The 26885-nt window shown below is 37.7% G+C and overlaps 1 protein-coding gene and 1 long non-coding RNA gene across 2 annotated transcripts in view; both read left to right on the top strand.

Moving 5' to 3' along the window:
* grid1b (glutamate receptor, ionotropic, delta 1b) overlaps window positions 1-26885 on the top strand; it is a 375427-nt gene that overhangs the window by 33910 nt on the left and 314632 nt on the right.
* Window positions 9043-11607, top strand: LOC128024920 (uncharacterized). The gene is made up of 2 exons (XR_008186063.1): window positions 9043-9254; window positions 11338-11607. It is a non-coding gene; the product is annotated as an uncharacterized LOC128024920 (long non-coding RNA).

Here is a 26885-nt window from a genome sequence, read left to right as displayed (position 1 = left end):
CATTTTTTACTTCATGCACTTTAATTGAGCGGAAGTAGTTTTGAAGTCCAACTAAAGATATTCAGAAGTTTTTGATTGTGCTAAAGATGAACTATTGCAAGTATAATTCAGGCACATTATAAATATCTAGCATTTAAAGACATATTATTCAAAGATCCTCATCAATAGTGACATTAAAACACATTTAATGCTTAATATTAAGAAATATGCATTGTGCACAGTTAGTAGTTCAAATCAAGTTTAATTATATTTTTTATATCAGTAAGTCTCAAGCGATATGTCAATAGTCCAACTATAGTTGGTATAAAATGTATTTATAATATAATAATATTTTTTACTAGGTAAACTGTAGGTACACTACATGCACATTCATGAACAATTTTAGCTGCATTTCTGGTCAATTGAAAACTCCAGTTTGAAATCTAATATTTTAAATTTGACTATGCTGACAGAGAAGACATTCTGTACTATCAGAACTGGCCATTAAAACTTTCCACTGGCAGAAAAACAGATCCGTTTTTGGCAGTTATCAATGCACCGGACACTTCAGCACCAAATGAACAGCAGTAGCAAATCATAAAATAATGACATTATTGAAAGACGTCAAATCTGAAATAATGAAGGGACTGGGTTTTGGTTACAGCAGTGCAGTCCAGAGGGACAAATTCTTTGGAGATGGAAAGCTGCAGAGGAGGAAGAGAGATGAAGGAAGCATGGGGGTGTTGTGTTACTCCTACACTAAATATGCGCTATTGGAGCTCCTGGGGTTTAATTTAGTTATGCACATTTTCATAGAAATCGTGTTTGTGGGAAAATAGTCCAGTAGCCGCAAGGAACGGCATATTGTTGCGTTGGTTTAAATGAATGTTCAATATATTTTAATCAAATGTTTTATATTTCACAAAACATCTGGGAACAAAACAAACGGCCCAAATTAGTCTAATTGTGTTTCGTCCCGAATTTCAGTGGCTCATTGTTCCACTGGAGGAGTTTTCCAGAACTGAACATTTTGTGGTATATGTAATAATTCAGTTTATTTTCTTTCTTTCTTTCTTTCTTTCTTTCTTTCTTTCTTTCTTTCTTTCTTTCTTTCTTTCTTTCTTTCTTTCTTTCTTTCTTTCTTTCTTTCTTTCTTTCTTTCTTTCTTTCTTTCTTTTTTATCCTGACATACGATATTATCATTCTCTCTACACTTTTATTAGAAGCCAAACCCTCCAACATGGAGCTATCCATCAGATCCAAGCAAAGTGGAGCAAATATCTGCACAGGCCACTTGACAGAACACCATAGACCTTTTTCCACACACACAAAAAAACACAAAACCTGCATGACCCATTCAATTTGACAGATACTTCAAAGCACTATGAGAAATCTGACATTTCAAGTCAGCTTAGCTGAGAATGAAATAGTCTAAATATGAATAAAAAGAACTGAAACAAATTGTATTTTTTAATAATCAATCTGAAAACCCATTTTCAAACAAATATAGTTATTTTTTAGAGCATATTTTAATGCATATTGTAGTTCCTGCCCTAAATGCATAAAAGCTGCATATTGAGCTAAATTAATCTACTGTGCTTTTAATTTATATTTCCATATTCCATTCATCATAATGACTGAAGTTATCAAAAAAGCATTTGTCAGACATTTCAGGCCACATAGCATCATCAAATCAGAGCATCCAAGAACCACCTAATCATCAAGTCTCTTTCAGCGCAGGCTTAAGGATATTTAGAAACATACTGTATAGCACATTTAGATGAATATGATATTTCAATATAGTTGAAATAAATCATGCTGCTGTGAAACACATCTCTTCTTGGACCAGTTTTGACATGAGCTCACATCTTAAAATGTCATTACCTATTCACATCCAGTGCTTTCCATGTAATCATGAGTCTTGCACATGATAAAATATATTTTCCATGATAATGAGAGTTTTTTATAATTATAATTTTGGATTATTTATTTATGTAGGTTTTTCTTTCTGTTTTCATGACAACATGACTGACAGCTCAGGTACTCATTGTGTTTTGTATATATATAGGAATATGAAAGGGTTTATATTTTATACACTCGCAAAGCATTGACAAAGAACAGGTTTTACTACTGATAGGGAAACTGATAGGCTGGCCCATCATTCATTCTGGGTTAAAATCCCTGCACTCAGTTTTGTAGCCATATAATAATAGCATATCTTATGAGAACTTGTGATAAACAAATGTCTTTCATTTTTGCAACTGTGTCAACCAGCTATGCACATGTTGGTGATCACGTATGTAAGCTACCGTACCATTGAAAGCATAGCTGACACATGGACTTCACTGTTTCTGCATTGTTGCAGTCAGATTGTGTGTTTTTGCTAAGTGAGAGTCTCTGTGCAGAAACACTTGTGCAGATGTGTCACATTCCCAGTTCTACCCGCCCCTATGGAGCTAATTGTCTCTGCTGGACTAAAAATTGTTGCTTAGTTTCCCCTCAAGTCCCACATTTGTCCCAATAAACACAGTTGCTTGGCTTTAATTGTGTTATTGGAAAAGCTGGAGAAGGGTGCAGGAATTGGAGTGGGGCTTTGTTCCTGTTGGAAAAGGATGTTGCTTATGTCTACTAAATACTAGAATCTAGTGCTATACTGGTGCTTTCTCTTTGCATCAGCGTCTATCACCATATGAGACTTGTACTTACAAAGAGAAAGAAATCTTGGGCTGTGTTTGCTGAGGGAAGTGCCACTAGTGACCAGAACAAATCAATTTTGTTTTATTTTTGTATTTATCATTATTTTTTATCTATTAATAAAAGGTAAGATACATTGTCGAGTTGTTAGCCTGAGGTAGTAATAGTTATAATAACTGATAATTACAAATAATTTAAGTTTACTTCTTAATGTGTATCAGCATTCAGATCAGATCAGTTACATCCAGCATTGAGCCAGTGAAATAGAAACGAAGGCTTTATCTGGAACTATCCTTTAAACCTTCATAAATTATTCCCTACTTTACTTCCCTAATATTGTCTATTGAATAAGTGAATAAAAATGACTGAGCAAAATTCAGACACTGAATGCAACAAAAGCGCTGCCGATGCCGTCTTCTGTGAGATGCAGGAACTAATGTGGTTTAACACTCACAGTGCATAAGTAAGTATTCTATAATGGCTTGGTTTTGAGTGCACATCTGTTGTACATTCTTATTAAGATTGAAAGAGTTCACTCGATAATGTCCACTGTGGTTTCAGACACAGCTGCAAATAGTGGACTTTATAAGTGCATTGTTTCAAATGATTTAAAATGTTAGTACAAAGACATTTAATAACCAATTGGACCAAAATAAAATAAAATAAAAGCTTTTATATATATATATATATATATATATATATATATATATATATATATATATATATATATATATATATATATATTATAATAAATGTACAAAGGTTGAAATAAATAAGCAAATACTTAAATACATAGATGCATACAATAGAAAACCTTTGGGCTGGGCTCTTTGACTTGGACCAGTAAGCGACCATCGAGAACATAGCAGTTGCGTAGCAACATCCTGGCAACCACCATCAACACTTCAGTGCTGTCAAGCACTCCGAAAATGTAAAAATATACTTTGATAATTGCTGCTTTCAGATACCAGCATTTCTGTGTGTTATTGCAATTTCTGCAGAGAAAAAAAAAATACATCAAATGTTTAAGAAGCCAATGAGGCATCTTTCATTCTTTATTTTTTGCAAGTATTTGCACAAATGGCTTTTGCTGTTTCGTAACACATTATTAACTCTGTGTTTTTAAAATTGGGCAGGAGAAACAAGCATCATAAAACTCTTTAATAAGCCAATGCTGAGATGTAAGTGCATCAATAGACAGCAACACACCATTCAAATCACCATTCTGTGGTTTACATCATTCTGCTGGAGTACTTACATATTCATTATGCAACACACTAGAGCTCTGCATAGCTCTGCATCCATCCGCTTCTGACAGCCTCTTATCTGGATCATTTTTCTCTCTGTCTGACAAGCAGGGAGACTAATCACCTGTAAGCTACAAGAACCCCACATCCACTCCATCTCACAGATCTTGTCCATATCTTGCAGTGTAGAGTGCTATGGCATATACTGCTAAGAGATGTTAAGGACCCTTGTGACCTTCTTACTCAGTTTTGTCAGGTGCGGTAAATGCAAACATAAAAATGCACCTATGACTGGCATTCAAACGTTTTGTTAATGTTAATTTCAACATTTACTATGCACTATTAAAATCAAAAGTTAGGCTTTTTAACATTAGTAAATGCACTGCACTCATGTGACTAAATTATGAATACAACTAAATAGCATTTTCTTGAACAGACTATGAATAAAACTAAATCAAAATTTACTATCAGATTTAATACTGGAATGAATGAATGAATGAATTAATGAATTTATGAATTAATGAATTAATGAACAAACAGACAAAATAAATTCACTTGTTTAGCAACACAAATAAAGGAAATTTATCGTCATGCATGGTTCCATGAAGTACATTCAACATCCATTGTACAATCCCAATGCACAAAAGGTAGGAAAGGAGTTATTTACACAGTTAAAATATTGTTCACACTATGCAAAATAAAACCGTTATCTTATGTGGATCAGTGCATATTCATATTGCTGTCATTTGGTTATTCTTCAGATAAATACGTTAAAATGACCATTAACATCTGGCCTGGCAAAAGATTCTTCATTCTGCATGGATTGATGGCTTGTCATATGCAAGTTACGATCTCAGCAGTGTTTGACAGATTTGTTATATCAACTTCCATCCCACTGTGTTTGAACACACGCCTGGAGGAAAGTGTATGCATTCAGGCGTGTGTATTGCAGAGAGCTTCAGACAGATTAATTAACTCAAAGAGACTTGTGGGATGGAGACTGGCCAACATAGAATGACAGGCAGGCTGTATGCTATCACTGCTCAGTGGAGGCATGCAGTTAATTTGAAATATGCCAGTGTCAATATTAATAATGTTCAATTTCAGAGCCCCTGGTTTGATTCTCCTCCAAACAATGCCCTGCTTGTCCATAAGGTCTGATGCTTTCTGGTTATGTTCTCAAGGTGGTGTATGAAAAGCAAGTATTTTCTCATTGCTTTGTTCTTATTGAATCTTGACAGCATTGGGACAACATTTATGGAAAAATCCTTAAGGAAAGAAACACCACAAATTAGATTTCTGTTTATTTATTTCTCCAAGACAGCAATGAGAGTAAATGGGTATAAGCAGAGATTTTGCTGAAGTCTGTCTTCTCATGTGTTCACCTTCCCTTCACTTTGGGTGCTTGAGCACCGGCCCTTTTCCCCTTGATGCCAAGGGATTTATTTATTCATTTATTATGTGTAATTAAACACCCTTTTGTGAAGGCCTGTCCAATCTAAATATTAGTAAAATTAATGAACAACAATTTATCTATAAATAAAATGATCCACATGATGACCTTTCACCTGATGATCTAATCTGGGACAATCCTTCATGTTCAGACACCTAAAAAGGCTTCAACGAACACCTTTTTCACATTTTTTTTATTACAGAATAAGTCAGGAAATATATCGTTTCTATAGTAAGTGATATGTCAGTAAGTAGTAGATGGAGATAACTTGAAAAACACACATAAACCACATATTCTCGCAAATCAGTAAAAAACGTTTCTGCTTTTTATTCAGCTCAACTACAGTGATAGAGGGTTGCTTTTGTCCATATTAGGGATTTCCTGATTATCATAAGTTATTAATTCTATGACTCTATTTTCCACTTTCTGTGCTGTCTCCAGCTTCCAGTATGAAAGAAACAGACACAGCATGAGAGATTCAAGATTCAAGATTTTTATTTGTCACATACATGGTTATATGGAGAGCATATGAACAGCAGTGAAATGTAAGTCAGGTCTGCTCTATGGACAGTACAATTATTAAAGAATGGAATAAAAAAAAAGAATGATAATAATTATATATATATATATATATATATATGGAAAAAGTAAGATAAAAATAATACAATTCTTATAAAATGTACAGGACAGTATACTGTAGACTTAATAAATATTATGAGCAGAGATGCACAAGAGAAGACTGAGCTTATACTGATTTTCTCATCCTCTGAATTGTACTTATCAATTTTTTATACTTATTCAAAGTTTTTTTATTATCATTGTCGTTAAAAAAAAAAAATCACAACATGATTAGAATAATATTCTATTTATTTTATTTATTTTCTTCAACAGCAACAGTAATTTTTCAACAGCAAACCACCATGACCTGTAAACTCAATAATACAATTGATTACCAAGAATACAAAGATTACCGCTAGTCTAGACAAAACTGAAGCTTGACCCTTCGAAGAGGCAGGCTTAACTCTTGCTTAGTACTGTTTGTGAAAAAAGCATGGACTATTTGGAATATCTATATGAAGACCAACATGTACAACACAGGCCAACCAGATGAGTTTTTGTGGATAGCTGTAATCTATGAAATTGCTTTGATGACATACAGTAGCTTTTTGAGACCACATTGATGTGTACAAAGAAAAAGCATTTGAGATAATTTATTTGCTTGAGTGTTCTATATCCCGAAGTGGAGGGCCTTTACCAATTGTCTTCAAATTCTGTTAACTTTGAACTTTTGGCATCTGGAATCTTTCATCATGAAACCGGCAATTTGTGTGATGCCAGTGAAGCAACTGTTTGAGGTTCACACAGTCTGCAGGGAACTGAGGAATTTCTACATCAAGTTTCCTGATGCTGCTGTCCAAACCAACTATAATGTGCAAGTCTGTGATTGGCTATATAGATGGATGTCATGTTCCCTTCAAGTGTCCATCAGCTCTGATGCTTAGTACAAGAACTAAGCATAGATAGTTAGATATGGTTTTCTATTATTGTTCAGTGTACATGCACAACTATTTTAGAGATTTAAAACTTTAGAAACCTCTAGAAAGATTCATTCAGTGACCTTATGTTGCATTTCATATTCTTGCTGCTCTCTATCAGAGATACAGGTTAGAACTGTAGCTTTGTGGCCATTGTAGGGTTACTGTCAGTGAACCAAAATGCCCCCAGGTGCTACATCCTAAGATATCTTTAATTAAGCCCATCAACCAAGAGGACACATATGAAAACCTATTATAATGAAGAGCCTCTATGGAACAATGAGCATCGGTCCCGATCCTGACACAGTGATCTCATCTTCTGTTTATAAAGCCCCTGTATCACATTCATCAAACCACACCTTCTCGTTTCTGCCCATTGATTTAGCAACAAATTCATAGATGAGTTTCTATTCTAGGATTCCAAATAACAGCAAGCCATTGCTTTGACCCCACAGTCGCAGTAAGAGCTGTTCCAGAATCATATCATCTCCATAATCAGCTCATTGTTTTCTCTTGTGGTGGTCTTTAGTTTAAGTCTGCTGCCGAGTCACACCAGACCATCCCATCTACAGTCTCTGGACGGGCTGCTGCGCTTGGCCTTTTAAGTCAGTCCTGCCGAGTGTTCAAATGTCAGAACACACACAGACCTTTCCTCTGTGTGTACGTGTGTGTTTGTTTGGAAACGTGTGACAGACATCGATACAGCTCACACAATCTTTACCCTAAGCGCAGCTCTTCCTGAAACATTACTACCTGTGTGCCATATAAGGATGCATCAAGAGCTGCTTCTGATGTACTGTATACACATGGTTTCTTGACTGCTGTGAAGGGCTGTTCAAGTCTGTGGTGTGATAAAGGCTCTCTCCCTATAGTGTGTGCGTGTTGTTGTTGTTTTTTTTTTTCAGACACTTGCTGACTTTGAGCAGCGGCACTTCTCACTGATTGGCTGATCATTCACTCTTTTTTATGTCATCTTTTTTTTGATGCGGTTGCAGTTTTTCAGTTGCAGCGGTGCCCTGTTGGCTGGGGATTTCAACAGTGTCAGCATGCACACTCACACACATCTTCAGACACTGCTTATATATTATTTAACCCACAATCCTATGTGTACATTCAGGCAATTCAAGGTTAGGTGGCTGGATAATACACTGTTAAGCTTCTAATGGATTCTGCCTGTAGTAAAGGAAAGAAAAAATCACCACTGACATCTTTTAATACCTCAATAGTTCCCACAGGACATGAATGAAATCAATTGGAGATCAATCGGAGAGCAGACAAGTCTTTTACTAGTCCTTCTCCTGAGAAACAGACCGCCTCAAATTTCTCAAACTTTCCTTTGCCAGGTTTGCAACATTTGTAACCAGAACTCAAATATCTCAATAGATGCATTTCCCCCAAATAACCAGTGTGAGAATTGTCAGATAACTTTCAGTCTGTAAAGCTTGTGAAAAAAAAAGTATAATTTAATTGAAAAATAATATACTTAAGTGTGAACTGAATGTAATGTTTTTAAAACTTACCTGCATGTTGTTCCAATTAAATATAAATGTATCATAACAAATTAAATGTTTAAGAAATTAAATTAAAAGTGCTTATTTGACCCATTTAAGTAGTACATCATTTGTTAATTCATAATTAGTTTAGCTGTCAAATAAAATATACTTGAATGTAATTTGAATTGAAATTTGCATGTTGTGTATTTATATAAATATATAATTAGAAAAGATTGTTAAAACTTGAAAATGTATGAATGTTCTTAAAGTAAAATATTTGTTTTAACAATATTAGAAAGTACACTTTTTAAAAGTGTACTTACTGTAAGTAGAAAAAATGCTTTGTGTTGAAAACAGTCATGATGTTCACTCCCTTTAAATACACTTAAGTGGCCTTTTATTTCATTAATACTATCTGCATGTACCATAAACTGTATAATACACTTAAGATTTGAAGTACACTACAAGGATACCTTTCATACTATTATGCACACTTTTTATAACAAGGGTTTATTTGCAGAAGATTCAAAATTTAGCTATAACTTTTTACCCTGATTCTATTCCAAAAAACATATGAACATATTTTCTTCTGGGGAGTTCTAAGTTTTCGTAGATCTTTTCCAGTGAAAGTGTACAGTGACTGTCATGATCCTGCCCTCGTGTCCTTGATTTTTCCTAGTCTTGAGGCAGGATCATGACAGACCCTTGTTTTGTGTACAAGCGCATGGCCTTGTCTTTGGGCCATGTGCTTGTGTTGTCTCGTTCCCTTGCCCCGCCCCCCTTGTTAACCTAGTCGTGTCTTGATTGTCCCATCTGTGCCACCTGTCGTGTCTTGATTGTTTCCCCTATTTAGGTCTCCAAGTGTGCTCTGTCTTGCGTCGGTTCATTGTCATTGTGATTGTACCTCAACTGTGTCCTACATCGTGATTGTGTGTGAGATTGTGCTGTACCCGCTGAAGTCCTTGTATTACCGTGAGTGTTTATAGTTAGTATTTAGAGTCCTTGTTTATCTTGTCAGTCCAGTCCCGTTTTAGTTATTTAGTCTTTACCTTGCTCCGTGTTTTCCCCCTCGTGGGTTTTGTTTTCCCCTTTTTGTAATAAACCCTTTGTTTGAGAATCCCTGTCTGCACCTGAGTTCCTCCCTTACCAGATCCTGACAGAATGAACCGACCACCAAGGAACTCAGCAGACAGGAGGCAATGCTGGATGGCATCAGCCAGCCAGCGAGATTGTTTTGAGGGCTCTCGCCTTGTGGTGTTCCGGGGGACCAGGGGAGGTCGTTCCGGCGTGAGCGGGCGAGAGGAGGAGCCCCAGAGGTCCCCACCTACCCAGCTGCCGGCGATCCCGGAGGGTCGTGTCCTGGCCGTGGCAACCCTGGGGGGTCAGGCAAGCCCCTCCCAGAGTCCTGAGGTGCCCTCCTCAGCCAGCAGTCTCCCCATGAAACGAGGGAGACGGTTTTCATGGGAGTCAACTTCTGAGTCTTCGGCGTCCGAGACTGCCCTGCCCGAGACCAAACTCCCCCAACCCGCCTCTGACCCAGCGGTGGCCTCTGCACCGCGCCCAAGGAGGAAGAGGAGGAAGAGGGGGCCTGCCGGTCCTGTGACCCTGTCTCCTCCCGTGCCAGCAGCGGAGAGCGCTGGCGTGCCCGTGCCAGCAGCGGAGAGCGCTGGCGTGCCCGTGCCAGCAGCGGAGAGCGCTGGCGTGCCCGTGCCAGCAGCGGAGAGCGCTGGCGTGCCCGTGCCAGCAGCGGTGGGCGTTCCCGTGCCAGCAGCGGTGAGCGCTGGCGTGCCCGTGCCAGCAGCGGTGAGCGCTGGCGTGCCCGTGCCAGCAGCGGTGAGCGCTGGCGTGCCCGAGCCGGCAAAGAAGAGGGCAGTATGCAAGTCGGCAGTCGTGAGAGCGCAGGAGAGTGTCGCGGCCGACTCTGCAGCAAAGACTTTAGTTCAGTGTATCTCATCTCGTAAGGAGATGCCCATTGTCTTAGCGGCTAAAGCCTTTTCTGATTATTTGTATAGTCTTGTCCGGATTCTAGAAGTCCCCGTCAGTCCTGTCTTGTCCCCAGACCCTGTCCCCAAAAATCCAGAGTGTCCTGCCGTTGTCTCCCCGTGTCCCGTAGATGTCGTCTCCCCGTGTCCCGTGAGTGTTGCCCCTTGTCCTGCCGATGTGGCCCCGTGTCCCGTTGATGTCCCCCCGTGTCCTGTTGTTCCCCCGTGTCCAGTAGATGTTGCCCCGTGTCCCGTAGATGTCCCGTGTCCAGTAGATGTTGTCGTCCCATGTCCAGTAGATGTTGTCTCCCCGTGTCCAGCTGTCGTCTCCCCGCGTCCCGTAAGTCTTGCCCCGCGTCCCGTAAGTGTTGCCCCGCGTCCCTTGTCTGCTCCTATCATGTCCCCTGTCAGTTGTCCCGAGACCCCTCCCCGCCCCTCACCACCCAGACCTGCCCGTACCCCCCGTCGTCAGCCTTCGTCCTGTCCTTCTAAAACTCCTGCCCCACCCACTCACCCTGGTCTGCCCCCCATGAACTTTGTGGTCCCGCCCCCTCCCCTTCCCTGTTTGTTTTTTTTGTTATGTCACCCTAACCCTGCCATTGTGTTTTCATGTTTGCCTTTGTTATTATTAGTCATGTCTTGTTGGTTTGTGTCTGTGTCCCAGTCTGTCATGTCAGTCATGTCCCGTGTTTGATGTTCCCTTGAGGAGCGTCTGGAAGCCGCTCCTTAAGGGAGGGGTTCTGTCATGATCCTGCCCTCGTGTCCTTGATTTTTTCCTAGTCTTGAGGCAGGATCATGACAGACCCTTGTTTTGTGTACAAGCGCATGGCCTTGTCTTTGGGCCATGTGCTTGTGTTGTCTCGTTCCCTTGCCCCGCCCCCCTTGTTAACCTAGTCGTGGCTTGATTGTCCTATCTGTAACACCTGTCGTGTCTTGATTAGTACCCCTATTTAGATCTCCTAGTGTGCTCTGTCTTGCGTCGGTTCATTGTACCTGTCATTGTGATTGTACCTCAACTGTGTCCTACATCGTGATTGTGTGTGAGATTGTGCTGTACCCGCTGAAGTCCTTGTATTACCGTGAGTGTTTATAGTTAGTATTTAGAGTCCTTGTTTATCTTGTCAGTCCAGTCCCGTTTTAGTTATTTAGTCTTTACCTTGCTCCGTGTTTTCCCCCTCGTGGGTTTTGTTTTCCCCTTTTTGTAATAAACCCTTTGTTTGAGAATCCCTGTCTGCACCTGAGTTCCTCCCTTACCAGATCCTGACAGTGACTGCAGGCAGTAAAATAATACAATCATACATAAAATTATCATTTAGCTACCATAAAAATGGTCCATATGACTGTGCTATAACCAAAAACACAAAGATAAAAAAAATAAGACACTTTATATTCAGTTGGATCTAGCTGAGTGCAGTGCTTCCGGATGCATATGTCTTCATGCCTGATTGTATTAGAAATGCAGTTCCTTTCAGCTCTGAGGTCTCTGTATGTGAGAGGAATTGAATTCATGGAGGAACTCTATGAATGAACATGTGAGGTGAGTGTGGGGGGTGGGAATCTTGTGTTACTGCTGGCCTTCTGTACCAAATCTCAGTTATGATTGTGGCTGTGCATATTGCAGTGTGAATTATCTGGGATGTGAGGTGTGAGTAATGCAGGCAGTATGACGTGCTGAATTCTTGCTGAAAATTCTGGGACATACTCGGCTGATGGATAGCGGCTGTTTCATACCATATGATTTTTTCTAAACTCGCTAGTGTTTTCCTTCATGAAAACTGTATTGCTCAGAGATTGTTTCTACCGTTTCTGTGACTTTAGGGCTATAAAGAAAGTGAAAGCAAAATAAACAGGGTTTCACTGTTCAAAATGATTAAGAGAAAGTGGTTTATCAGACTGCATTCTGAATAATTCCCAGCTACTTGTTTGACTAGCCCTAATTTATATAATTGTCTACAATAAATATTTAAACTCTTTCCCTGCCGCAGTATAATTTTTAAGTTGCCAGCACTAGCATTTTTGGTCATATTCACCAATCATTAATGACTCAGAGTCCCATTTTGTCAGGATCATATTCAGAATGATAATCAAACATAAACGATCAGAGATCCAGTCTATCAACACCTAAAAAAAATTTCACAGTCCAACTCTTCAAGGACATAATTTTTCTCAGTAACATTAGACAGATTTGATTCATATATTTCTGAATGTCTGGTGAACAAATTAATTTACCTGTGCATAAACAACTTCTATCCTATCTTCATCTTTGGTAGTTTTAGAAGGTCCATAACACCAGGGGTGATAATGCAACCATTATTAATTAGCCCTAGTGTTTAATAAAAATGGATAATGATTTAAAAACAAAATGTAAAAAAATGTATGAGCAGTCAAAAATTTAGGAGCACCTTCTGATCAATAATAAAAATTTACTTACAATTTATGAGGCAATATTTGACTCCTTAAAGTGATTTGCAAATCATATACTATATACACATGAATATATATGTGTCTAATGTGTAGCTATGTATACATTTTATTTTTAATCAGAACAATAGAAATTAAATTATACTTTAAAATGAAAAAGGTCTCGGCATGAAAGTCCTGGGACTGGCAGATCAATGTGCTACTTTTCTCTCCAACACAGTAGGAAGTTAAATGAAATGTAGTGTGGAGGATGTTAACAAGACTGTGACAAGATAATTGACAGGCCAGTTTACAGTGACAGGGTGCATGTATCTCTCTACAGAGCGGTCCGTTAAAGACTCAGTTGCGTGACGTGATAGTATGTCCTAAAGCTTGCCTACTCTACTTCTACACACTCAAACTGTACTTTTTCACCAAAAGAGTACATACTTTAAGGGCATAGTATAAGAAGGCACACTGAGACGCTGCAACTGTCATTGTGAATGGGTAGACTCACTAGATTCGTTCAGAAATCCAGATTCATTCATAAACAAAACACCACTTTGTTGAGATGAACAGCGGTTTAGCTGTGACTTTGTTTGAAACTATTTTAGCGGATGAAATAGAGAAAAATCATATATTAGTATTCCTAACATGTACTGTAAGTCACTTAACATGAACTTCTTGTTTATTGAACTGTTATATAAAATCCACATCTCATTTGCATACTATCTTTAGATTCATTGAAAACGGTAATTCATCTCAGTTCATGCAATCTCTTTTCAGCTTGAATACATCATTTTTTAGACAGAGTTAACATAAAAACCTGGATCGTTTCAGGTATGTTAAACACAGCTTTATCTAAAGTATGATGGACAATAAAGGAAGATTTTTGGCAAAAATCACGGTTCATCTGAGATAGTTCACCTGAAGCAGTCTGCTTTTTACAAACTGTTCTGTTAGGAGTAGAGCATGTGTGGATAGAGGAAAGCATTTCTATTGGTTGCTGTCTTATGGCCAGTCACAAAAGCTGATATTGTGCAGCTAACCATAGACAAAACGAAAATATCCCACTACATTTTACTACGTTTATGTGTGGAACTTGGATCACTTTTGTAGGCTATTGAATGGGTACAATATAGAACTCTATTTCATAAAAAAAAAAATAAAAAAAAAAATAATAATAATAATAATAATAAAATAAAAATCTAACCAGCTTGAAGTGGAACATCATCCCCCCTCAAAATTCACTTTTTGGACTTGTCCCCTCCATTTCCAGCCCTACCCCTACCATGTACGAGTGTAAACATGGCTTCACTGCAAAAAATGCAACTGCTAATTTTCCAGTTTATGGAACCTTTTGCATCTCAAATGCAAAAGAAAAAAAGAAAAAAAAAATATTTTCTTGAAACTACATATAAGTCCTTGTCAGACCAAAAAAATTACCTCAAATGTTGTCCCAACTAGTCAAACACAGTTCTCTGAACAAAGAATTTCATATGGTTGAAATGTTAAGCCTTTGTGAGTTCCCAGCATGCATTGCAGCATGAATAAATCATGCAGTTACTGTTATAGCATTATTGTTTTGCTGTTTTCTGACTTCATTTAACCTTTTTTGTTATTGTTTTATCATTGTTGTTAGTTGTTGTTAGTATTTGTTGTACTGTGATGTAAAGAGCTCATCTTTTTAACATTTGTTGGTTGTCACTGTTCTTGAGATTTGTGGGTCTAGTTTTGAAACCTAGAGTATGAGGCCAACTACTTATGTTCCTTTTCTGGGTATTTTAGTCTTGTAAGTTTTCTTAGAAACAAATACAGTGTTGTCTGCTTATTAGACTAATTCATCTTGCCGTGTTGGTCATTTCTTAACAAACGTAAATTTGATAAGGTGGTGACTTTATTATTATTATTAGTATTATTATCATTATTAGTATTATTATCAAGTTGCCTTTCTTAAGTTTTCTCAACTATTTATTTTTTACAGTGTTGAAGGAATAACTCATAAATGGTAAGGAAAGTGTTAAAATAAATTGTATACCTTTAAGGGCAAAAAGTTTGTTTGATGTCTTTTAAAGAGTTTCCAGCATTTCAGTAATACGTGTCCATAATTTAAATATGTGAACAAACACAAATTTCAGTAAATAATTAGTCTGGGAATTTTGTGGGTGGTCGGATAAAGACTATGATTCTGGATTCAGGCAACAATAAAATAACTATTGAAATAGTTATATATATATATATATATATAAAAAAAAAATGTAAATAAAAGTTTCCTGTTGTCAAGTTCTGACCATCAGTTCTGGCCGTTCTCCCCAGTACACTTACAAACACCTCTCACTTCCTGGTTATGAGCTCCACAGCTCCAGACTCCAGAGTTTTTGCCCTTTTAGATTGTGATCAGCAAAGTCCCTTTGGTTGGTTTAGCTCCTCCTGACAAACACAATATCGGCCACTCTGACATTCCCAATGGCCCCTGTGGGTCCAGAGGCTTAAGCACTATAACTCTAAGCACTAAGATCTGCCTCTGGGTCATCCAGCCTTTATCGACTGATTCTGCCTGCTCCAGTAATGTGCTAGATGACTGTGTTTACCAGGATTAACCTGTTGCAGACTGGACTGAAGAAGCAAACCAGGAATAAGACTAAATTTTTCATACATAGATTAATTTACTCAGCTTTCACACAAAAAAATGACAGATTAAGCTAAATGGAGTTTGCTAAGGCCTACTGTTAGTTTTCAGTTTACTTATCAGAATCACTTGGAAATACACTGAAAACCACTAAAAACACCTTAGCGTGGTGGTTTTACATGGTAAAATGTTTTCTTCAAAAAATGTAGCAATCTAGTTTACTCTTGCTGTTTGAAGCGTAACTCATAATAAACGAATAAAGCAGAAACCAACATCTTCGTAACAAGAGCTGCTTATTGCATCATTCACAATACCATTAGCATTACACAAGACTAAAATGCACTAGCGTCAGCATTTGAGAAAATGACTCCATTAGTCCTAGCACGACCTAGAATAAAAGTAGCACATTGAAAACGAAATGTTAGCAGGGCAAACCTGCACTTGCGTTCACAATTGAGCCTTAATGACGGTGGAGTCCTTACGTAATGCGCTACGATCGCTCACACCTACTAATCATTGTTTAGACACTCCAATTTTCCTGTGTAGTGGCATCATTTTCTTTCCAGGGGCTTATCTGCCCAGTAGCAGCATGGAGGTGAGGATGAAGGGATTGGTGTGACATTTAGGTAAAGAGCAGCCATCAAAGTTGGGAGCTTTTGAATAAAGTAATATAATAATACGTATAGGTCATAAAATCATACAGCCAGAATGCGTGTGTCCTTATAAATCAATAGGGTGTGTTGAATTAAAGAGTTACACACACACACACACACACACACACACACACACACACACACACACACACACGTAGCAACACAATATTGCCAACCCTTTACATTAGCACTAGGTTATAGAAAGGTCACTTTAAAAGGCGGAACACATAATTAAATATCCAATTTCAACCAATACTGCATATCAGCCATCACTTGTAATACAGGCCTGTTGCATCCCCAAAATAGATCCTGTGTTTATGACCTGAAGATGGTAGAATATTTTGCCTCTGATTGCTGTGTTGGAGTATTTCCATTTCGACTTCAACCTCCTCAATATGCTCGTCTTGTTCTTCATTGCTTACATCAGCATCACTGACCTAACCAGATGCTTGCCTTGAATTAGATCTGCACCAGTCCTGAGAATTCCACGTCTCAACTCAGATATCAGGATTCATTACATATCATCCTCTCAACTGCATGCTTTGGGAGAAATTATATCATCCTCAGTCTGCGTGGGATATGAGCACTCACAAAAGATCAGAAAGTGGGCATGTAGATATGTTCTTTTCGGTGTAGATCACCCAGACTGGGTTCATCTGACTCACCCTGTTTGAAGTGTAACTCCATCCTTCCTCTACTTAAACGGGAGCAAATGTGTGACTTATATCACTGGATGGGATCCAGTCAGAGGAAGAAAGAAGTGAGTTTATACCACAGCACTCCAGTCGCCAACAAACCTTAAGAGCATTCAAGGACTTTTCACCCCCATCCTCTCTGGAAAGTCCAACATTTATCAGACCAGATAGTGTTGTAACTCTTTTTCCTTTGATTTCTGTGACTCAGTGTTGTTGTTATTGTGTGTATTTATTTATTTTTTCTCTAAATTGTGTAAATTAAAATTTAAATGAATGTCCACACGTAGGTTCTGAGCAGGAGCCTGATTATTCAGTCCTGTCAGTCACCATTACGAGCTTATGTAATCAGCAGTCATTGAACCGTCCCAGTGACATTTCTTCCAGCATACCTTTACCTCCCCACCGCCTCATCTACTCTTGTCTACCAATTTCAATTTCAGTGTTATATGGAGGGTTAGCTCAGAGATCAAGCCCACTCTTGGGATTGAGCCCCTGCTTCAACGACAGCAAGACAGATTTGCTTACCATTAGATATGGGCAGGTGATCTTATGACTTTGTTCATTAATGGGAAGTCACTTTCACAACTGTCAAATGTTGGCTTATACAGATTTTGTGTCAAATGTTTGCATGTTCACCTTATGTAAATGCTACAACTCTCCTTTATTGTTCACTCTTGATCATTTATATTTAATTAAGGTGAAAAATGAGAATAAAAGAGAAATTGCTGATTCAGATTATGTACTTTTTGTCACGAATTAACGCAAATTGCCACAGAAGTTAATTGTTATTGTTTATTAAACCTCATGAACAGTTAAATGTTCCCCACTTATGTTCCGCTCTCAGATTAACGCTTTCAAATATGTCATTATACCTCAAACTCCTTTAATACGTGTGACTCAGGTTTAAACAGTGTTTGATTATGTTGCGGGGTGTTTCAAATGAACAAATTTTGTCAAATTAAGTGAACTAAAATCAACACCCTGTGTTCAGGGTATAAGCAGTGAACACTGCGTTCTTTAAATCAGAACGTAGCTAAGGTCGTCAGGTTCACATGGAAATTACTGGCAGGAGTCTATGATGAGGGTTGGAGTGAAACTCTGCAGGACACTGACCCTCTAGAATCAGAACTGCCCACCCCTGCTGTCAATCTTCTATATTTTTACCCAGAGATGACAGTAATAATGAAAAAGAGGATGGTGGTCATGCAGGATTTCATCTATGTATCACATTTTTAAGTGCTGGAGGTGACGGCGAAACTCCACCAGTGTTACAACCCTCTCTGGTCTCCCCTACTATTTTATCACATTTTGAAACCCACTTGTTATTTCGATTTTCATCTTTATAAACTGGAAACCCCAACAATGAAGTTGCATAAAAATTAGGAAATGTTTATGATATTGTTCTGCAGAAATGCTGCATGGGGGGACATTTGCTTCCTAATTCTCCAAGTGTCTCCAGTCCTCAGATGAGGGTTTCTTATGAAATCCAAACCAAAAGCAATGCCAGTTATTGGTCTCTATCCAATAGACTCTACAATTTCTACGATCATGGTGCAGTTGGGAAATAAACTGACAGGCACTGGAAAACAGCACACAGATGAGAGTTGAAAATCGATCCAACAGCACTGAAAGAAACATGGTGTGGGATGCTGATGACATCTGTCATTGCGGACGCTGGTACGACACGAGGGACGACGTGGGGTCATACTCACAGGGGATTGTCATTTTAATAGACAAGTTATTCTTGTCTGTCATGGATCATTTATTGGGGCAAAGAGCAGCGGGTACTGCAGTAGGGGAAGCGGCCTTGGCTCCATGCAATGCCTTTGACAGCTTGAGGATGGCGGGTGGAAGCTGTCCTCTTTGATCTGTCAAACCTACATGATGGAACATACTCTGCTTCTACCAGCTGCTCTTTCACAAGATTGCACGCACCTGGGGGCACATCCGAGTCCTCTTAATGTATGTTGTGACATGGAGTTGTTGAGGTCCCATCATGATTGACTGAAGTGATGAGCAGTCATCTCATGAGCCAGTGTTTAACAACAGCCCTGAAGCCCGAGAAGTCCCAGTAACCTTTCTTTGACCGATTTTAACTCTTATGAGATGAGAAATGAAATGGTATTATAATTGTCTATATCTGAAAAGTGCTAATTCTGTGAGGGTATATTTGAGATGGAATTTTTTTAAAATAGGTCACTAAATTATTGGTATGGGTATGCAATTAGGGGTTAAAAAAACAAGGTCCCTATTTGACTTGTTTTAGTAAACTTGTTACTGCATTTCAAAATCAGAAAGTTGTTGCACATAATGATGAAGAGTCAAATTCTTTCTATGTTTTGTCTTTAAAACAGACTTATAAATGTTTAGTTCTTAAGTTATTTTTTTGGGGAATACAAAATATTCATATCTTTATTCTTAAATTAACAATAAGAAAATAGCAGTTAAGAATAATTGTATTCTTAATGTTTCGTGAATCCAATTCCTCTTCAGTACACATCTCTTAATGATTTCTGTGGTTTCAGTAATAGAGTAATAGTCCACAACAGAGAGAGATCATGTCACTGAATGGCTGGAGCTCAACAACAGATGAATATTGGCATAATGCTTAACCTATCAGTGCTGTTTGACCTGTATTCAGAGTAAAGTGTACTGACCACTGACCTGTCAGAAAGAGAAACCCTTAGTAAGTCGCAGTGGACATATTCCCCTGACAGAAAATAGATGTTTATGAATAAAGTCACATTTGACTGAGGAAATAACCATAGCAATGCTGTTTGAGCACCTTTAGATTCTCAAAAAAAATTAGACCTTCAAAAAATAAGTATTGCTATTGTTTATCTCTTTATTAAGGTTTTATACATTTTATTTCTTTTTATTTATTTATTTATATATCACAAAAAAAGTGGATGTGGATGCAACATCATGCGAAATCAAACATGTTTAATAATTTATAAATTTATTTTGTGCTGACATCTTTTATTTATTTATACCAAAGCTGTTGTATGCTTGATTCTGATTGGTTGACAGACTAAATGCACAGGTATGAAGTATTAATAAGTTTTAATTTTGTTTTTGAAACTAGATTGCAGTTTAATGATATTTTATTTCAAAGGTCTTTACAGCATTTAAATGGCAAAATAAATAAACCCAAAAAGATATTGACCAGGCACACATATATAACAAACAGTATGATAAAAATTATACATTTCATTTTTTTTTTTTTTAGCAAAAGCAGATAACTCTACAAATTTAGTTATTTTGATTATTAGCAATGCAGGAAGGGTTTCCTTCACCACTGTAACATGCTGCTTTAGCAAGGTTCAGTGAAAAAAAATTCCATGAAAATTCCATTATTTTTTATGTCCCCGAAAATATATCACAGGTTCATCAAGTGTTTTTTCTCCAAAATTATCCATCCTCTATCATTTTAAGTCTGCTTTGACAAAACTCCTTTAAGCTAGCGCATCTTTTCGAAATGACTATAGCATCGTTGCCGCCTGACCTGAGTACTGTGTGCTGATTCGCTAAAATGGACTTATCAGGTTATATTCACAAACAACAAGGGTGCTTGTCAGTAAGATGTAAACTATATATAAATATATATATGAAAAACACATACACGTGTTGTCAGTGCTGGTCTTCTAGGTAAAATAGGTGAAAATGTCACATGAGATTTTGATTGGTTTTGGTGTTAGAGATGATATCTCACTGTTTTGATGTTAGATACGCTGCATGCTACCCAGCACTGCTGAGAGCTGCACAGACGTAGGTAATTCACAGATCAATCAATCTCTCTCTCTCACTCTCTCTCTCTCTCTCTCTCTGTGTGTGCGTGTGTGCGTGTGTGTGTGTGTGTGTGTGAGAGAGAGAGAGTGAGTGAGACAGAGACTTGGTTTTCTTTATAATGAAGATGCCTCAGAAATTAGTTCTACACAGCATTTTAAGTAGTTTGTACAGTATTTTAGTATAACTGAGATACTATTATAGGTTTAGTTTATATTTTGAATCAGTTTTGTCTATTTCCTATTTTTATATTTTCATTGTAGATAACATTTTCATAATTAAGTTGTGTCTGTTATTTTTATCAGGGTTTTTCAGTTTTAGTTTGATATTGTTGCACACAGAGTTACAGTAAACAATGATAGTGATAAATCTTGAATCTAGCTGAAATTATTATTATTATTATTTTCTATATTGTTTCTATTATATGTTAACTGTAAAACCCCTGCTTTTAAGGATAAAACCTGACACATTTATTTAAAATAAAACATCTGTATAATATCTTGAGCTGAGATAAATGTGGTATAAGAATAAGTGAGACCACTGTATTATTGACAAAAAATGGCAACCTGAAGTGTAGCGGCTGTGATGCAATTACCATTTGTTCATAATTTTTTCAACAAATTCAGTGGCCTGTCCTTATAAATCTATATAAATAACATATTTGGCTGCCTGAGTGTGTCAAAGTGTTTAGTACATTAGATTGAATTTTGAAAGCTGCCATAGGATGTTACATTTGTTATTTCAATGACTCAGAATGGCGCTCTTGGGCACCCATTTAAAGCTTTTGCCAAACCTACACTGCTGAGCACTTCACAGTGCACTACTACCCAACAGTCCATATGACATTACACCAACAATAAGCGGTCTCTGAGGAGGATCACAGGAGCTTGTGGCAACATTTAGATAGGCTTGAAACTGAATTACCTATAGAGCCCCTTCAGACAGCTGACCCCCTTGAATTCACACACAGGGGAGAACAATACAGAGAGAAGTAGTGACTCCTTATGTGAAACTGAGACAAGATATAGAGTGTATGTGACAAAGATGCAGATCCTGCCAGACCAATAATGTGTACTTTGTGTGAAGCCGAATCTGACAAATAAAGCACGAGCAGTGGGGTGGAGAGCAGAACAGTGTGTGGGGATTGTAATCTGTGGTGCTTTATTCCATGTGTTGGGCAGGTGGGTCTGTGTTAATACATGTGATCTTCCACTGAATGAGTGCAGTCTGAACTGAGCACGTGTATGTGCCGAGGCAGTGGTTCTGGATTTTCTATGCATTACAACAAGATCTGATAGTGTATCTGAGCTGCTACTTGCACAGTGATACTGTCATGTAAATATGATTTAGGGTTCAGAGATAATCACATACATTTTAGCAACCTTTTTGATCACTCTCACAATCCCCACCACCTTGTTTCATCACGCGCGTGCACACACACAGCAAGCATTCAGACGCCCAGAATGAATTACTGCTGCAGCTGGCTCAGACTGTGATGGTGATGATGATGGTAAAGTGTGAGAGGAAAGTGCACTGTTAAAGCCGCCATGAAATCAGAATTGGGGTTTTGCGGCAGGTTGTTTGTCTGAGTTAGCTTTCTATTTACAGTACAAGCCCAGATAAGAAATGCTGGTAACAATTATGGGAAAAAATGTGACATTTGTTAATTTGAGATAACACTTTACATTGTATGAACTCAATTTTAGCTATATACACAGTATTTGTTACAGTATTTATTAATCAATGGTAATGTTAGCTAATAAAATAAAAATAAAAAAATAAATAAAGAAATCAACTTTTAAATTGTTGGTCCATGTTAGCTCAGGACCATGATATAATAAAAATGTATATATATATATATATATATATATATATATATATATATATATATATATATATATATATATATATATATATATTAGTGCTGTCAATCGATTAAAAAAAATTAACTAATTAATCGCACAATTTTTTAAAATTAATCGCGATTAATCGCGATTAATCGCAATTAAAAGACTGAAACTTTTTGCATATGTAAATGTAAAATGTAAATAATTAATGTAAACTCAAGACAAAGAAACTATTTAAATTCAAAATATGATTGTTTATTGGAATTTTTGTTTAACTTGTAACACAGATTTTCTCATGTAAACAACATACCTGCAATAAACCATCAATATCCTCCAAATTAACTGTTGGCTTGAAAGCCATATTTATTACAGAAACAAAAACACAGTCATGTAAGTACCATTTGAATTTCAAAACAATCAATGCCAATAATAGACAAAAATGATTTCCATGTTGAATTCTAAGTGGACAAAAAAAAATTCCAAAGTATAGTCATTGCCAGTGCTTTAAGTGGGCCGGTACGCAAGGGTACTCAGTACCGCCACTTCCAAATATAGCTCTTGAGCGTACCGCCACCTCTCCGTGCGCCCAGAACGTGCTTTTAGCGTACCGGTACGCTCATTTGGACATCTGTTTTAATAGAGGTTTTAATCTTTTACCTGCACTGCCGATTTTCAGAGCGCCCTTCACAATGCAAGCTTCCTAATTCATCCCACCCAGAGCAGAAACTACATTACCCATTCACCCTTAAGTTACACAAGTGAATAGCGCATGTGTCGCTTTTCCCACTGTTAAGTGTCAACAACTCAGCGTGGCCGGAGAAGGTGTGTGAAACTCGTTGTGAGTTATACTAAAGCAAAATCTTGAGTATTTATTGTCTGATAAACATTAAAAACAGTCTGCGGAGGTTGAGTCGTCCTGCAGCCCCCGCTTGCTGTTCATTGGCTGCAGCATCTTTTTTCTAAGTTCTAAAAAAATACCATAGACGGCAAGGCACAAATTTAGATATTCATTTATCTAATTAATCTATAGCCTATGCACAAAGACAATATGATCTTTTTGTCCCCTTTTTGTTTTAAAGCTTGATGAAGAGAGAGAGCGCAAGTTGCTGCAGCTGAGGACAGTGATGCACGCCCACAGGAGTGATTGACAGTTCGCGGCACTGTGTACAAAAATACTCCGCTACACAATTATTTCGTTTTTTTCGCTTAAGCTTATTAACGTTAGCGTTACAGAAAGGTCTGATTTACGCACTGTTACTGTCATTGTTTTTTTTTTTAAACAATGACATTTGAGTTCATGATTTTAATGATGCTGTTTCTTGTGGCAGACTAAATGAAGAGTAATGTTTCTTGTGGCAGACTGAAGAGTAATCCGGCAGAGTTTTATACTGAAACTTTCCGTCTAAAAGTCCTTCCTTGGTCTTATCCATATTTCTTTGCACGTTGAACACACATAGGCCACAACCAGAAATAAAAAAAACTGCAACCGCGTTAATTGCGTTATTTTTTTTTTAATGCGTTAAATATTTCAAATTAATCGAATGCGTTAACGCACTAATTTTGACAGCACTAATATATATATATATATATATATATATATATATATATATATATATATATATATACTGCAGTCTGCTTTAGTTCAGGCAGGCCTCACAGACAACCTCTGCAATCAGCTGATTGGTAAAATTGTCATTCTGTTCTTGGGTTTTTGTGCTCATGAAAAGAACAGGGAACTTGCAACAGAGCGAAACTGCCAAGTGTTACTGACCGAAATAAGATTTTTAATGTTACTTTACAAATGGATCAGTCTGTTATTTTGAATATACACTGAACAAAATTATAAACACAACACTTTTGTTTTTGCTCCAATTTTTCATGAGCTGAACTCAAAGATCTAAGATCTTTTTCTATGTACACAAAATGCCTATTTCTTTCAAATATTGTTCACAATATTTGACATCTGTCTGAATCTATGTCAGTGAGCACTTCTCCTTTGCCGAGATTATCCGTCCACTTTACAGGTGTGGCATATCAAGGTGCTGATTAGACAGCATGAATATTGCACAGGTGTGCCTTATGCTGGCCACAATAAAGGGCACTCTAAAATGTGTAGTTTTAGTGTATTTGGGGGTCTGGGTGGTTCCAAAAAAACGATCTACTAGCTACTATTATTTACCTCACGCAGTGCAACACATCTCCATCGCATAGAGTTGATCAGGTTGTTGTGGCCTGTGGACTGTTGGTCCACACTTCTTCAATGGCTGTGCGAAGTTGCTGGATATTGGCATGAACTTTAATACACACCAATCCAGAGCATCCCAAACATGCTCAGTGGGTGACATGTCCGGTGAGTATGCTGACCATGCAAGAACTGGGATGTTTTCAGCTTCCAGGAATTTTGAACAGATCCTTGCAACACGGGGCCGTGTATAATAATGCTGCAACATGAGGTAATGGTCATGGATGAATGGCACAACAATGGGCCATTAAATAATGATCCTGTGTTCATTGTTCATAACATATGCCTGCATACCATAACCCCACCGCCACCATGGGCCACTCAATCCACAATGTTGACATCAGCCACCCACACAACACCACAACACCAAGCTGTCTGCTACCTGCCCTGTACAGTGAAAACTGAGATTCATTCGTGAAGAGAACACCTCTCCAAAGTGCCAGATGCCATCGGATTTGAGCACCACTCAAATCGGTTATGATGACGAACTGTAGTCAGATCGAGACCCTGATGATGACGACGAGCATGCAGATGAGCTTCCCTAAGATGGTTTCTGACAGTTTGTGCATACAATTATTTGGTTATGCAAACCGACTGTTGTGTCAGCTTTCCAGGTGGCTAGTATCAGAGGTGAAGATGCTGGATGTGGAGTTCCTGGGCTGGTGTGGTTACACATGGTCTGCGGTTGTGAGGCTGGTTAAATGTACTGCCAAATTCTCTGAAACACCTTTGGAGATGGCTTATGGTAGAAAAATGAATGTTCAATTCATGGGCAACAGCTCTAGCCAGTTGCATGCGCCCTCAAAACTTGCGAGATCTGTGACATTGTGCTGTGTGCGAAAACTGCACATTTTAGAGTGCCCTTTTATTGTGGCCAGCCAAAGGCACACCTGTGCAATAATCATGCTGTCTAATCAGCATCTTGATTTGCCACACCTTTGAGGTGGATGGATTATCTCGGCAAAGGAGAAGTGCTAAATAACACAGATTTAGACAGATTTGTGAACAATATTTGAGAGAAATAGGCCTTCTGTTTACATAGAAAAAAGTTCTAGATATTTGAGTTCAGCTCATATTATCAAATAATAAGAGCCCGTGACACTGAAAATGGTACACCAAAGCAACAAATATTCATAACAAAGAAACAATTTCATTGGAAATTTAACACAAGCATTTTCAACATCGATAAATAATAAGAATTGAGCACCAAATTATAATTTATGAGAGATTTCTGAAGGAGCTTAATCTTAATCTTAATCTTTGAAGGAGCTTCCTGACAGGAATAAATAACATATTAAAATATATAGTATATATATATATATATATATATATATATATATATATACATATATATATATATATATATATATATATATATATATATATATATTTGTAATTGCTGTAATAAATTATAGTTTTTTTCTGTATTTTTTATCAAATAAATGCAACCTTGGTGAGACTTCTTTCAAAAACAAAAACAACAAAAACTAACTACATGAATGAATGAACGAATGAATGAATGAATGAATGAATGAATGAATGAATGTGTAAATAAATAAATAAATAAATACAAACCCCAAACATTTGAACACTAATGTGTATAAACATTTATATTACAGTTGTATTTGCACAGTTCTGTTTGTAATAACATACAATGAATAAAAATCTGCAGTTAATTATATTTTCTCTCACTAGAACACATTTTCTCAAGTCTAAGAATCCAAGCAGTTTAAATTGATTTGTCCAATCCCAACTTCCTGTTTCAGTGGGAAATACGTGCTTGCCAACCTTTAAAACCCTGTAAGATGCATCATTGCAGGTCAGTGTTTAATTACTCCTGGCTCAGTTCTTCATCACTGCTCACTGATCCTCTTAAATACCAGCACACTAAAGACGACTGAAGAGAGATATGAGTGCGAGTATCCTTGAGTGACCCTAGAGAAAGAATATGTATGCATGCATGTATCCTCTGATCTTAGCATGGTCAATTATTTGCAAATCTTTATTGAAAAGCATCCTCTGAGTAGGCAGGATCAGAGACTACACTCATATGGCACTTTACATGCTGTTTATGATTTTGGCTCTATGCCAGCAAGTGTTTTAAATATGCGCCGGTAGATATGGCTAAGTAAATGCGTGTTCGCACCCCAGTGGTCATGTGACACCTTCAAGGGTATCTCTGGGGTTCTGACTTCATAGTCTGCTGCTGAAGTCAGCAAAGTGCTGCACAGATTTAAAGGACATGAGCGT

Source organism: Carassius gibelio, chromosome A12 (assembly GCF_023724105.1).
Source record: "Carassius gibelio isolate Cgi1373 ecotype wild population from Czech Republic chromosome A12, carGib1.2-hapl.c, whole genome shotgun sequence".
Lineage (NCBI taxonomy): Eukaryota > Metazoa > Chordata > Actinopteri > Cypriniformes > Cyprinidae > Carassius > Carassius gibelio.
Note: the sequence above shows the minus strand (reverse complement) of the source record. Positions and strands in the feature narration are given on the sequence as shown.